Source organism: Bubalus kerabau, chromosome 11, assembly GCF_029407905.1.
Source record: "Bubalus kerabau isolate K-KA32 ecotype Philippines breed swamp buffalo chromosome 11, PCC_UOA_SB_1v2, whole genome shotgun sequence".
NCBI classification, from domain to species: domain Eukaryota; kingdom Metazoa; phylum Chordata; class Mammalia; order Artiodactyla; family Bovidae; genus Bubalus; species Bubalus kerabau.
In genome coordinates this window covers 52251168-52266104 of record NC_073634.1, presented here as the reverse complement: position 1 = coordinate 52266104, position 14937 = coordinate 52251168, and the positions used below count along the sequence as shown (strand labels likewise).

Here is a 14937-nt window from a genome sequence, read left to right as displayed (position 1 = left end):
AGTCAAAGGCTTTGGCATAGTCAATAAAGCAGAAATAGATGTTTTTCTGGAACTCTCTTGCTTTTTCCATGATCCAGCGGATGTTGGCAATTTGATCTCTGGTTCCTCTGCCTTTTCTAAAACCAGCTTGAACATCAGGAAGTTCACGGTTCACATATTGCTGAAGCCTGGCTTGGAGAATTTTAAGCATTACTTTACCAGCGTGTGAGATGAGTGCAATTGTGCAGTAGTTTGAGCATTCTTTGGCATTGCCTTTCTTTGGGATTGGAATGGAAACTGACCTTTTCCAGTCCTGTGGCCACTGCTGAGTTTTCCAAATTTGCTGGCATATTGAGTGCAGCACTTTCACAGCATCATCTTTCAGGATTTGGAATAGCTCAACTGAATTCTATCACCTCCACTAGCTTTGTTCGTAGTGATGCTTTCTAAGGCCCATTTGACTTCACATTTCAGGATGTCTGGCTCTAGGTCAGTGATCACACCATTGTGATTATCTGGGTCGTGAAGATCTTTTTTGTACAGTTCTTCTGTGTATTCTTGCCACCTCTTCTTAATATCTTCTGCTTCTGTTAGGTCCATACCCACATAAGGATATATTATCAGAAAAAAACCTGAAAGCTCCACTAAAGGCCAAACTAATGGGGGAGCTAGAGACAGAGCTTCCTGTCATTTAGATTCCTCCTTCTACCTTCCCCTCCTCCACATGGCTTGTTTGTCTTAAATTCACAATGCAAATGAATTAATCAATTTCCCTATCAATGAAGTTGAACATCTTTTCATATGTCTGCATTTCCTCCTGGGTGAATCACTCACCTATACTCTTCTTCCTAGTTTTTCTAGCCATTCCAAAATGGCCGTTTGCAGTTTTCTTATCAATTGGTGCTAACTCTTTGTCTGTCATATGTGTTGAAATGTTTTTTCTTCTATTGTTTGTCTTTGAAATATACTTGTACAGTAATTTTTAATTTTTATGTAGTTGAATCTATCAGTCTTTTCCTTGGTGGTTTCCAGATATTCTCTAGAACGGTGGGAATGTGAGTTTCGACAGCCACTTGAAAAGTAATCTGGCTGTAACTACTAAAATGTAAAAATATACATATGCTTTGTCTCAGCAATCCCACTTTGAGACACTTTTTTCACAAAAACAAAAATACTGCTTCACAAAGGTATACGTACAAAGATGTTACTTTTATCAGAATTTTGTGAAGGGCAAAACTGAGAAACAACTTGAATGTCAACCAGTAAGGCAACAGCTGAATGAATTCTATGGTAGAATCATACTATAGTATGTTTCACTGTTAGAATGATTTTACAGAACAGTGTGAATGTTCTTAATTCCAAAGAACTGTGTGCTTTAAAATGTCCAAAATAGTAAATGCTAAGTTTATTTGGGCTTCCCTGGTGGCTTAGAGGATAAAGCATCTGCCCACAATGTGGGAGACCCGGGTTTAATCCCTGGGTAGGGAAGATCCCCTGGAGAAGGAAATGGCAACCCACTCCAGCATTCTTGCTTGGAAAATCCCATGGACGGAGGAGCCTAATAGGCTATAGTCCATGGGGTTGCAAAGAGTTGGACACGACTGAGCGACTTCACTTCAAGTTTATTTTACCAAAATTTTTTAAAAAGTGAAGAAAATTAAAATGATTTCTATTTTTACATAGTGTCCTGGAGAAATGGCCATGAAAATTGTTAAGAAAAATATCCACGTTTCAGGTAAAATACGTGTGTGTGTGTGTGTGTGTGTGTGTGTGTGTGGTGTGTTCATAGAAATAGGTATGGATGGATACAAACCAAATTTTGTGATTAATTACCTCAGTTCAGTTCAGTTCAGTTGCTCAGTCGTGTCCGACTCTGTGACCCCATGAACTGCAGCATGCTAGGCCTCCCTGTCCATCACCAACTCCCAGAGTTCACCTAAACCCATGTCCATTAAGTTGGTAATGTCATCCAACCATCTCATCCTCTGTTGTCCCCTTCTCCTCCTGCCCTCAATCTTTCCCAGCATCAGGGTCTTTTCCAATGAGTCAGCTCTTCGCATCAGGTGGCCAAAGTATTGGAGTTTCAGCTTCATCATCAGTCCTATCAATGAACACCCAGGACCGATCTCCTTTAGGATGGACTGGTTGGATTTCCTTGCAGTCCAAGGGACTCTTAAGAGTCTTCTCCAACACCACAGTTCAAAAGCATCAATTCTTTGGTGCTCTCTCACATCCTTTATAGTCCAACTTTCACATCCATACATAACCACTGGAAAAGCCATAGCCTTGACTAGACGGACCTTTGTTGACAAAGTTAATTACCTCAGGGAGTGTGAAATATCTATCCTTTGACATGTAACAAGGGCATGAATTCAGAGCTCAGATCCAGGCTCAAGTCCACTACCTGGGTGAATTACACGTCAGTTTTTTCATGTATAAAACAGGAGGAGAAACAGCATCTGCCTCATCAGAATTGTAAGGCACAGAAAAGATGCTAGAACAGTGCTTGTCACAATAAATTATAGATGCTGTCATCGTTAGAGTATTGTCTCCATCAGTGTTTTCTCCATTGTACCCTATGCATTCTTCCATCTCTCACTACTTAATAGGTTTGTAAAAAGATTTGATTATCAGAAGAGAAAAACAGAGAAACAAAAACAGGTTATGAGAAGCCTCACACTGAGGGGAGTCACATAGTATTGGACTGGCCAAAAAAGTTCATTTGGATTTCTTTGTAAGATGTTACAGCAAAACCTGAATGAACTTTTTTTTTTTTTAACTTTACAATATTGTATTAGTTTTGCCAAATATCAAAATGAATCCGCCACAGGTATACATGTGTTCCCCATCCTGAACCCTCCTCCCTGCTCCCTCCCCATACCATCCCTCTGGGTCGTCCCAGTGCACCAGCCCCAAGCATCCAGTATCGTGCATCGAACCTGGACTGGCAACTCGTTTCATACATGATATTATACATGTTTCAATGTCTTTCTCCCAAATCTCCCCACCCTCTCCCTCTCCCACAGAGTCCATAAGACTGTTCTATACATCAGTGTCTCTTTTGCTGTCTCATACACAGGGTTATTGTTATCATCTTTCTAAATTCCATACATATGCGTTAGTATACTGTATTGGTGTTTTTCTTTCTGGCTTACTTCACTCTGTATAATAGGCTCCAGTTTCATCCACCTCATTAGAACGGATTCAAATGTATTCTTTTTAATGGCTGAGTAATACTCCATTGTGTATATGTACCACAGCTTTCTTATCCATTCATCTGCTGATGGGCATCTAGGTTGCTTCCATGTCCTGGCTATTATAAACAGTACTGCGATGAACATTGGGGTACACATGTCTCTTTCCCTTCTGGTTTCCTCAGTGTGTATGCCCAGCAGTGGGATTGCTGGATCATAAGGCAGTTCTATTTCCAGTTTTTTAAGGAATCTCCACACTGTTCTCCATAGTGGCTGTACTAGTTTGCATTCCCACCAACAGTGTAAGAGGGTTCCCTTTTCTCCACATCCTCTCCAGCATTTATTGCTTGTAGACTTCTGGATTGCAGCCATTCTGACTGGCGTGAAATGGTACCTCATAGTGGTTTTGATTTGCATTTCTCTGATAATGAGTGATGTTGAGCATCTTTTCATGTGTTTGTTAGCCATCTGTATGTCTTCTTTGGAGAAATGTCTATTTAGTTCTTTGGCTCATTTTTTGATTGGGTCATTTATTTTTCTGGAGTTGAGCTGTAGGAGTTGCTTGTATATTTTTGAGATTAGTTGTTTGTCAGTTGCTTCATTTGCTATTATTTTCTCCCATTCTGAAGGCTGCCTTTTCACCTTGCTAATAGTTTCATTTGTTGTGCAGAAGCTTTTAAGTTTAATTAGGTCCCATTTGTTTATTTTTGCTTTTATTTCCAATATTCTGGGAGGTGGGTCATAGAGGATCCTGCTGTGATGTATGTCGGAGAGTGTTTTGCCTATGTTCTCCTCTAGGAGTTTTATAGTTTCTGGTCTTATATTGAGATCTTTAATCCATTTTGAGTTTATTTTTGTGTATGGTGTTAGAAAGTGTTCTAGTTTCATTCTTTTACAAGTGGTTGACCAGTTTTCCCAGCACCACTTGTTAAAGAGATTGTCTTTAATCCATTGTATATTCTTGCCTTTGTCAAAGATAAGGTGTCCATAGGTGCGTGGATTTATCTCTGGGCTTTCTATTTTGTTCCATTGATCAATATTTCTGTCTTTGTGCCAGTACCATACTGTCTTGATAACTGTGGCTTTGTAATAGAGCCTGAAGTCAGGTAGGTTGATTCCTCCAGTTCCATTCTTCTTTCTCAAGATCGCTTTGGCTATTTGAGGTTTTTGTATTTCCATACAAATTGTGAAATTATTTGTTCTAGCTCTGTGAAGAATACCATTGGTAGCTTGATAGGGATTGCATTGAATCTATAAATTGCTTTGGGTAGTATACTCATTTTCACTATATTGATTCTTCCAATCCATGAACATGGTATATTTCTCCATCTAGTAGTGTCCTCTTTGATTTCTTTCACCAGTGTTTTATAGTTTTCTATATATAGGTCTTTAGTTTCTTTAGGTAGATATATTCCTAAGTATTTTATTCTTTCTGTTGCAATGGTGAATGGAACTGTTTCCTTAATTTCTCTTTCTGTTTTCTCATTATTAGTGTATAGGAATGCAAGGCATTTCTGTGTGTTGATTTTATATCCTGCAACTTTACTATAGTCATTGATTAGTTCTAGTAATTTTCTGGTGGAGTCTTTAGGGTTTTCTATGTAGAGGATCATGTCATCTGCAAATAGTGAGAGTTTTATTTCTTTTCCAATTTGGATTCCTTTTATTTCTTTTTCTGCTCTGATTGCTGTGGCCAAAACTTCCAAAACTATGTTGAATAGTAATGGTGAAAGTGGGCACCCTTGTCTTGTTCCTGACTTTAGAGGAAATGCTTTCAATTTTTCACCATTGAGGATAATGTTTGCTGTGGGTTTGTCATATATAGCTTTTATTATGTTGAGGTATGTTCCTTCTATTCCTGCTTTCTGGAGAGTTTTTATCGTAAATGGATGTTGAATTTTGTCAAAGGCTTTCTCTGCATCTATTGAGATAATCATATGGTTTTTATTTTTCAATTTGTTAATGTGGTGTATTACATTGATTGATTTGTGGATACTGAAGAATCCTTGCATCCCTGGGATAAAGCCCACTTGTTCATGGTGTATGATCTTTTTAAGGTGTTGTTGGATTCTGATTGCTAGAATTTTGTTAAGGATTTTTGCATCTATGTTCATCAGTGATATTGGCCTGTAGTTTTCTTTTTTTGTGGCATCTTTGTCAGGTTTTGGTATTAGGGTGATGGTGGCCTCATAAAATGAGTTTGGAAGTTTACCTTCCTCTGCAATTTTCTGGAAGAGTTTGAGCAGGATAGATGTTAGCTCTTCTCTAAATTTTTGGTAGAATTCAGCTGTGAGGCCGTCTGGACCTGGGCTTTTGTTTGCTGAAAGATTTTTGATTACAGTTTCAATTTCCGGGCTTGTGATGGGTCTGTTAAGATTTTCTATTTCTTCCTGGTCGAGTTTTGGAAAGTTGTACTTTTCTAAGAATTTGTCCATTTCTTCCACGTTGTCCATTTTATTGGCATATAATTGTTGATAGTAGTCTCTTATGATCCTTTGTATTTCTGTATTGTCTGTTGTGATCTCTCCATTTTCATTTCTAATTTTATTGATTTAATTTTTCTCCCTTTGTTTCTTGATGAGTCTGGCTAATGGTTTGTCAATTTTATTTATCCTTTCAAAGAACCAGCTTTTGGCTTTGTTGATCTTTGCTATGGTCTCTTTTGTTTCTTTTGCATTTATTTCTGCTCTAATTTTTAAGATTTCTTTCCTTCTACTAACCCTGGGGTTCTTCATTTCTTCCTTTTCTAGTTGCTTTAGGTGTAGGGTTAGGTTATTTATTTGACTTTTTTCTTGTTTCTTGAGGTGTGCCTGTATTGCTATGAACTTTCCCCTTAGGACTGCTTTTAAAGTGTCCCATAGGTTTTGGGTTGTTGTGTTTTCATTTTCATTAGTTTCTATGCAAATTTTGATTTCTTTTTTGATTTCTTCTGTGATTTGTTGGTTATTCAGCAGCGTGTTGTTCAGCCTCCATATGTTGGAATTTTTAATAGTTTTTCTCTTGTAATTGAGATCTAATCTTACTGCATTGTGGTCAGAGAAGATGCTTGGAATGATTTCTATGTTTTTCAATTTACGAAGGCTAGATTTATGGCCCAGGACGTGATCTATCCTGGAGAAGGTTCCATGTGCGCTTGAGAAAAAGGTGAAATTCATTGTTTTGGGATGAAATGTCCTATAGATATCAATTAGGTCTAACTGGTCTATTGTATCGTTTAAAGTTTGTGTTTCCTTGTTAATTTTCTGTTTAGTTGATCTATCCATAGGTGTGAGTGGGGTATTAAAGTCTCCCACTATTATTGTGTTATTGTTAATTTCTCCTTTCATACTTGTTAGCATTTGTCTTACATATTGCAGCGTTCCCGTGTTGGGTGCATATATATTTATAATTGTTATATCTTCTTCTTGGATTGATCCTTTGATCATTATGTAGTGACCATCTTTGTCTCTTTTCACAGCCTTTGTTTTAAAGTCTATTTTATCTGATATAAGTATTGCTACTCCTGCTTTCTTTTGGTCCCTATTTGCATGGAAAATCTTTTTCCAGGCCTTCACTTTCAGTCTGTATGTGTCCCCTGTTTTGAGGTGGGTCTCTTGTAGACAACATATGTAGGGGTCTTGTTTTTGTATCTATTCAGCCAGTCTTTGTCTCTTGGTTGGGGCATTCAACCCATTTACGTTTAAGGTAATTACTGATAAGTACGATCCCGTTGCCATTTACTATATTGTTTTGGGTTCAATTTTATACACCGTTTTTGTGTTTCCTGTCTAGAGAATATCCTTTAGTATTTGTTGGAGAGCTGGTTTGGTGGTGCTGAATTCTCTCAGCTTTTGCTTGTCTGAAAAGCTTTTGATTTCTCCTTCATATTTGAATGAGATCCTTGCTGGGTACAATAATCTGGGCTGTAGGTTATTTTCTTTCATCACTTTGAGTATGTCTTGCCATTCACTCCTGGCTTGAAGAGTTTCTATTGAAAGATCAGCTGTTATCCTTATGGGAATTTCCTTGTGTGTTATTTGTTGTTTTTCCCTTGCTGCTTTTAATATTTGTTCTTTGTGTTTGATCTTTGTTAATTTGATTAATATGTGTCTTGGGGTGTTTCGCCTTGGGTTTATCTTGTTTGGGACTCTCTGGGTTTCTTGGACTTGGGTGATTATTTCCTTCCCCATTTTAGGGAAGTTTTCAACTATTATCTCTTCAAGTATTTTCTCATGGTCTTTCTTTTTGTCTTCTTCTTCTGGGACCCCTATGATTCGAATGTTGTAGCATTTAATATTGTGCTGGAGGTCTCTGAGATTGTCCTCATTTCTTTTAATTCGTTTTTCTTTTATCCTCTCTGATTCATTTATTTCTACCATTCTATCTTCTAATTCACTAATCCTATCTTCTGCCTCTGTTATTCTACTATTTGTTGCCTCCAGAGTGTTTTTAATTTCATTTATTGCATTATTCATTATATATTGACTCTCTTTTATTTCTTCTAGGTCCTTGTTAAACCTTTCTTGCATCTTCTCAATCTTTGTCTCCAGGCTATTTATCTGTGATTCCATTTTGATTTCAAGATTTTGGATCAATTTCACTATCATTATTCGGAATTCTTTATCAGGTAGATTCCCTATCTCTTCCTCTTTTGTTTGGTTTGGTGGGCATTTATCCTGTTCCTTTATCTGCTGGGTCTTCCTCTGTCTCTTCATCTTGTTTAAATTGCTGAGTTTGGGGTGTCCTTTCTGTATTCTGGCAGTTTGTGGAGTTCTCTTTATTGTGGCGTTTCCTCGCTGTGTGTGGGTTTGTACAGGTGGCTTGTCAAGGTTTCTTGGTTAGGGAAGCTTGTGTCGGTGTTCTGGTGGGTGGAGCTGTATTTCTTCTCTCTGGAGTGCAATGAAATGTCCAGTAATGATTATGGGATTATGGGTTTATGGGATGTCTATGGTTTTGGGGTGACTTTGGGCTGCCTGTATCTTGGAGCTCAGGGCTTTGTTCCTTGTTGCTGGAGAATTTGCTTGGTATGTCTTGCCCTGAAACTTGTTGGCCCTTGTGTGGTGCTTGGTTTCAGTGCAGGTATGGAAGCATTTGATGAGCTCCTGTCAATTAATGTTCCTTGGAGTCAGGAGCTCCTTGGAGTCAGGGTTTGGACTTAAGCCTCCTGCTTCCAGTTATCAGTCTTATTTTTACAGTAGTTTCAAAGCTTCTCCTTCTATACAGCACCACTGATAAAACATCTACATTAAAGATGAAAAGTTTCTCTACCGTGAGGGTCACCCAGAGAGGTTCACAGCGTTACATGGAGAAGAGAAGAGGGAGGAGGGAGTTAGAGGTGACCCGAATGAGATGAGGTGGAATCAATAGAGGAGAGAGTGGGCTAGCCAGTAATCTCTTCCTTATGTGCACTCCACAACTGGACCGCTCAGAGTTGTTCACGGAGTTATACAGAGAAGTGAAGAAGGAAGAAGGTGACAGAGGTGGCCAGGAGGATAAAAGGGGGGAATGAAAAAGAGGGAGACAGATCCAGCCAGTAATTAGTTCCCTAACTGTTCTCCACCGTCTGGAACACACAGAAATTCACAGAGTTGGGTAGAGTAGAGAGGGGTTAGGGAGGAGACACAGGTGACCTGGTGGAGAAAAAGGAGAGTCCAAAGGGACAGAGAGCAGTCAAGCCAGTAATCTCGCTCCCTAGTGAAAAATAGGTACTGAAGATTGGGTTCTTAATGGTACAAAATTGGTAACAAATACATAAAAGCAAAAATTTAAAATCTAGAGTAGAGTTTGGAATTTCAAAAATATGATGTTAAAGAAAAGAAGAAGGAAAAGAAAGAGAAAAAACAAACAAACAAAAACAAACAAGGTCGCAAAAATTATAAAGAAAATATAGGTACAAAATTGATAACTAATACCAAAAAGCAAAAGTTAAAAATCTAGAGTAGAGTTTGGAATTTCAAAAATACAATGTTAAAAAAAGAAGAAGAAAAAGAAAGAGAGAGAAAAAAAAACAAACAAGAACAAAGTCGCATAAATTATAAAGAAAATATAGGTACAAAATTGATAACAAATACCAAAAAGCAAAAATTAAAAATCTAGAGTAGAGTTTGGAATTTCAGATATACAATGTTATTTAAAAGAAGAAGAGAAAGAAACAGAGAAAAAGAAAAAGAAAAAAGAAAAAAGGGTCACAGAAATTATAAAAAAAAAAAAATTATAGGTACAAAATTGATAACAAATACCAAAAAGCTAAAATTAAAAATCTAGAGTAGAGTTTGGAATTTCAAAAATACAATGTTAAAGAAAAGAAGGAAAAAAACAAACAAACAAGGTCAAAAAAATTATAAAAAATATATATATGAAGTTTGCTTTAAAAAAATAGGGTCTTCTTTTTTTTTTTTTTTTGCAAAGTAATCAGTTATAAAAGTGAAAATTAAGGGAATAATAGAGGACTTAAAAAAATTTTTTTTAATTAAAAAAATAAAAAGAAAGAAAGAATGGTCGTAAAAATAGTAAAACTATATCTAGGACTTTCTCCAGTTTTGTTGTGAGTATTGTGGGTTCAGTTCATTTTCAGCTAGTTCCTTGGTCCGACTTATATTTCTCAAGATCTATAGGCCCCTTGCTATGTAGTTGGTACTAACCACAGGGTTTTAATCTATTGCCTGTAGCTTCCAAGGCGGTTCCCTCTGTTATAGCTTCTTCTGTTTGCTGGTCTCTTCAGTGTCTGGTTTCCGCCCTGACACAAAGGGGACGGTGGAGGACACTTTTTTTGGGGGGGGGGGGGGCTCACTTGTTCAGTCGCGCTGTGGGGAGGTAGGGAGGGATGCTGCAAACAAATAACACTGGCGTGTGCTCGCAGTGCCTCAGCCACACTGGGTCTTCCCCCCACTTCACGGCGCGGAACCATCCGTGGCCGGCCCAGGGCTGCTTGCACCTCCCAGGTCCGAGCCGCTCAGGTTCAGGCACTCGGGTAGTCCTCAGAGACGCAGACTCTCAGTTGGGCCTGCGTTTTGTGCCCTTTCCAGATCCAAGCAGCTCAGGTGATGAGGCGTTTGGTGCGCGCGATTGCTGCAACTTATCGCCTCCCCACCGCTCGGTTCTCTAGGTGTGCAACTGGCGCACCTTCTCAGGCAGATGTTGACCGTCCAGACCCCCAAGAAGTTTTAGTTAGCAAAGAAGCCTGCTTACAGTTTTATAGACAATGTCTCTCTGGGGCTGCGATTGTCCCCTTCCAGCTCTGGCTGCCTATCACCGGAGAGGGATGGTCTGCCGCCGGCTATCTCTGTTCAGTCCTTTGTTCCATGCGCGGGCCTGTCGGTGTCTTAGGTTAGGGCTGGCTTTTCGCGTGGTAGATATCCCACAGTCTGGTTTGCTAGCCCAAATTATTTCGCTCAGATAGCGCTCGGGGTATTCAGGCCAGATCCTTGAGATGCAGCCCACGCCGCGCCTCCCTGCCCAGCCCCCGCTCGCTAATGGCGGATGCAGGCATCTGTGCTGCTTCTCCGCTGGGGGAGTTACCGCAGGGCTCGCAATGTGCGGGTTTTAATTGTTTATTTATTTTTCCTCCCTGTTATGTTGCCCTCTGTGCTTCCAAGGCTCGGCACAGATTCGGCAGTGAGGTTTCCTGGTGTTTGGAAACTTCTCTCTTTTTAAGACTCCCTTCCCTGGACGGAACTCCGTCCCTCCCTCTTTTGTCTCTTTTTTTGTCTTTTATATTTTTTCCTACCTCCTTTCGAAGACTTGGGTTGCTTTTCTGGGTGCCTGATGTCCTCTGCCGGCATTCAGAAGTTGTTTTGTGGAATTTACTCGGTGTTTAAATGTTCTTTTGATGAATTTGTGGGGGAGAAAGTGTTCTCCCCGTCCTACTCCTCCGCCATCTTAGCTCCTCAACCTGAATGAACTTTTTGGCCAACCCAATATTTGTTTCAGAACCCATTAGAGTTTCCCAGGTGGCGCAGTGGTAAAGAACCTGCCAGCTAATATAGGAGATGCAAGAGACGCGTGTTTGATCCCTGGGTCAGGAATATCCCCTGGAGTAGGAAATAGCAACCCACTTGTAATGCTCAAAATTCTCCAAGCCAGGCTTCAGCAATATGTGAACCGTGAACTTCCTGATGTTCAAGCTGGTTTTAGAAAAGGCAGAGGAACCAGAGATCAAATTGCCAACATCCGCTGGATCATGGAAAAAGCAAGAGAGTTCCAGAAAAACATCTATTTCTGCTTTATTGACTATGCCAAAGCCTTTGACTGTGTGGATCACAATAAACTGTGGAAAATTCTGAAAGAGATGGGAATACCAGACCACCTGATCTGCCTCTTGAGAAATTTGTATGCAGGTCAGGAAGCAACAGTTAGAACTGGACATGGAACAACAGACCAGTTCCGAATAGGAAAAGGAGTTTGTCAAGGCTGTATATTGTCACCATGTTTATTTAACTTCTATGCAGAGTACATCATGAGAAATGCTGGACTGGAAGAAACACAAGCTGGAATCAAGATTGCCGGGAGAAATATCAATAACCTCAGATATGCAGATGACACCACCCTTATGGCAGAAAGTGAAGAGGAACTAAAAAGCCTCTTGATGAAGATGAAAGTGGAGAGTGAAAAAGTTGGCTTAAAGCTCAACATTCAGAAAACGAAGATCATGGCATCCGGTCCCACCACTTCATGGGAAATAGATGGGGAAACAGTGGAAACGGTGTCAGACTTTATTTTTCTGGGTTCCAAAATCACTACAGATGGTGACTGCAGCCATGAAATTAAAAGATGCTTACTCCTTGGAAGGAAAGTTGTGACCAACCTAGATAGCATATTCAAAAGCAGAGACATGACTTTGCCAACAAAGGTTTGTCTAGTCAAGGCTATGGTTTTTCCAGTTGTAATGTATGGATGTGAGAGTTGGACTGTGAAGAAGGCTGAGCACCGAAGAATTGATGCTTTTGAACTGTGGTGTTGGAGAAGACTCTTGAGAGTCCCTTGGACTGCAAGGAGATCCAACCAGTCCATTCTGAAGGAGATCAGCCCTGGGATTTCTTTGGAAGGAATGATGCTAAAGCTGAAACTCCAGTACTTTGGCCACCTCATGCAAAGAGTTGACTCATTGGAAAAGACTCTGATGCTGGGAGGGATTGGGGGCAGGAGGAGAAGGGGACGACAGAGGATGAGATGGCTGGATGGCATCACTGACTCGATGGACGTGAGTCTGAGTGAACTCCAGGAGTTGGTGATGGACAGGGAGGCCTGGCGTGCTGCGATTCATGGGTCACAAAGAGTTGGACACAACTGAGCAACTGATCTGTTCTGATCAGTATTCTTGCCTGGAAAGTCCCATGGACAGAGGAGCCTGGCAGACTGCAGTCCACGGAGTCTCAAAGAATTTGATGCAACTGAGCACATGAGCAGAGCAGAGTTAGTTTGCTTCTGAGGCCATGTCTGAATTTTGGTCCTAAAGAACTGGCACCATTTTGAAGATAGATGGCCTAGATTTCCTTCTTCTTTGCCTGTTATCACATAGAAGGTAGTCTGGAGCTCTCTTCTCAACATCGCACCTTCGCTATTGCTTTTTGATATGCACAGTGTCATCTCCCTCTCTTTTCCTGCCAAATCAACAGCTTCTTGCACTGCAAATCCTTTCTCTTCCTTACTGGTACTCTTTCCTTCACTGGCAGATGGATAAGACCTGGAGTCATTATATCTGTTGTCTAGGTTGTCCACCCACTGGTTTTGCCTCTTTCGTGGAACTCCTGCTACATTAATGTTCTTGAGGTTGAGATCTGGAGCCTTTAGGTGATTAAATTCTTCTATGTGCTTTACATTTCACATTCAACAAATCTCATTCACGTTGAATATGAAATAAACCAGCAACTCCTCCTAGTTTATTTTAGCCTTGGAACACTAACGTATGCATGCATACATGCATGCTCAGTGCCATCCAACTCTTTGGGACACCATAGACTGTAGCCTGCCAGGCTCCTCTGTCCATGGGATTTCTGAGGCAAGAATACTGGAGTGGGTTGCCATTTTCTCCGCCACAGGATTGACCCAACCTAGGGATTGAACCCATGTCTCCTGCAGCTCCTGCGCTGCAGCCAGATTCTTCACCACTGAGCCGCCCAGGAAGTCCACTAACATATAGAATCAGAAATTTCACTCCTCTCAGAACAGGATGGCAATGAGCTTCCCTGTCAGTAAAGAGGTTTCAGTGTTATTAATTACAATTCTGGTGATGAAAAGAAAGCAGCAGCTCTTTTCATTGATTTTATATGATCCCTGGGTTTTTTATTTCCCCATCTCTTTGTGCCATTCCTTATATTTATCCTTTCATCTCTCTTTCTCCCTCTCTCCTTCTCCTCACATATACATTCTTAAACACGTTCTGTGAATCAGACTCTCAGTGATAAAGCCTGAGCAAAACTGACCACCTTTTTATTGTCATGGGGCTTACAAATCTAACTGGGAGTTGAGACATTCATCAAATAATCCCCAACTCTGTAATTTCAAAGCCCTGAGTGCCATGTCGGAAAACACAGGACCCTGTGAGAAATCTGTGTAGGTGACCATTTCATCCAGAAAGAGGCAGCTGAAGGCTATATCCAGGAAACAGCAGCTGAGCTGAAGTGGGAATGATGGGGAACAATTAGCCAGACATCTCCCCTCATATAGAGCTCTGGGTGGGCAGAGACCAGGACTGTCATAGCACCAATCCTGGGTCCGCTGGACAGAAATGCTCATAAATATTTGTGGGAAGAAAGGACCGTGTGAACAATATAAATCAGTGAAAATGTGCTCTGCTTTGTTCTGAGGGTAATCAATTAAGAAATTTAACTGTTAACAGTTCAAAGAAATTCAAAGCAGCAGACAGACAGGAGAAAGAGGCACAAATGTGGTTAAAGAAATAGCAGGTAAATCACACTGAGGCCTGTAAGGGTAGGTAGGGATTTGGGTCTTTATCCTCACACAACAATTAGAAGCCACTGAAGGGTTATTTTTTTTACTGCTGTGCTAAAGACTTTACTTGAATGATTTTGTTTAATCCTTGATGCAATTCTGTGATAGTACAATTATTATCCCAATTTTACAGTCTTGAGGACTCTAGGGTATAGAGAAGGTAAGTTGTTTGCTCAACACTGTTAATAAGTGGCAGAGGCCTGACTCCAAAACCCCTACTCTTAACTATTAAAGTACAGATGCTAAGAACAAGAATGAGGAGGTAAGCAAGTATGAACAGCTGATTCTAATCTCCTTGGAAGGAACAGTCTCACTGTGAGTTGGTAGCATAGGGGTAATATAAAGGCTTAATGACCTAATCACTGAATTTAATCCCCTTGTTCTGACTCCATATTAATCAAATAACTTTCTAATTATATTCTGGATTCCCCTATAGATTCTTCTGCTGGAAGATCATGCACTGATCGGCCTACACAGGCAACTTGTTTCTGTTGGAAATTTTATTACACTCTGTAAGATAACTGGAATTCTGCTTTAAAAAAACAAAAAGGTGAAATACTCTAAAACAAACAATAAATTATGAAAGTCTTACAGTTTATTTTTCCACGAAGTTAGTCTGGAAAATATAAACCAATAAAACAGCATATATGTTGCCTCTTTTGTGATTTAGCCTTTTCTTGTTCCCTGCTTTGAGGGAACATGGATGTGGTCACAAAGTCTAAAGATGAGCCCTTTTTTTAAGTTCTTTGTCAGAATCCCTAGTGCTTCCATTGTTTCCCAAACAGCAACCTCCCCCCTCCACCCCCCAACATCCTTGCCTCTCGCAAACCGAAGA

General features: G+C 40.1%; 1 long non-coding RNA gene across 1 annotated transcript; it reads left to right on the top strand.

The window, feature by feature from the left end:
- Positions 1 to 13917: 13917 nt before the first annotated feature.
- On the top strand, positions 13918 to 14746 carry LOC129623189 (uncharacterized). The gene is made up of 2 exons (XR_008700389.1): positions 13918 to 14056; positions 14539 to 14746. It is a non-coding gene; the product is annotated as an uncharacterized LOC129623189 (long non-coding RNA).
- The last annotated feature ends 191 nt before the right edge of the window (positions 14747 to 14937 follow it).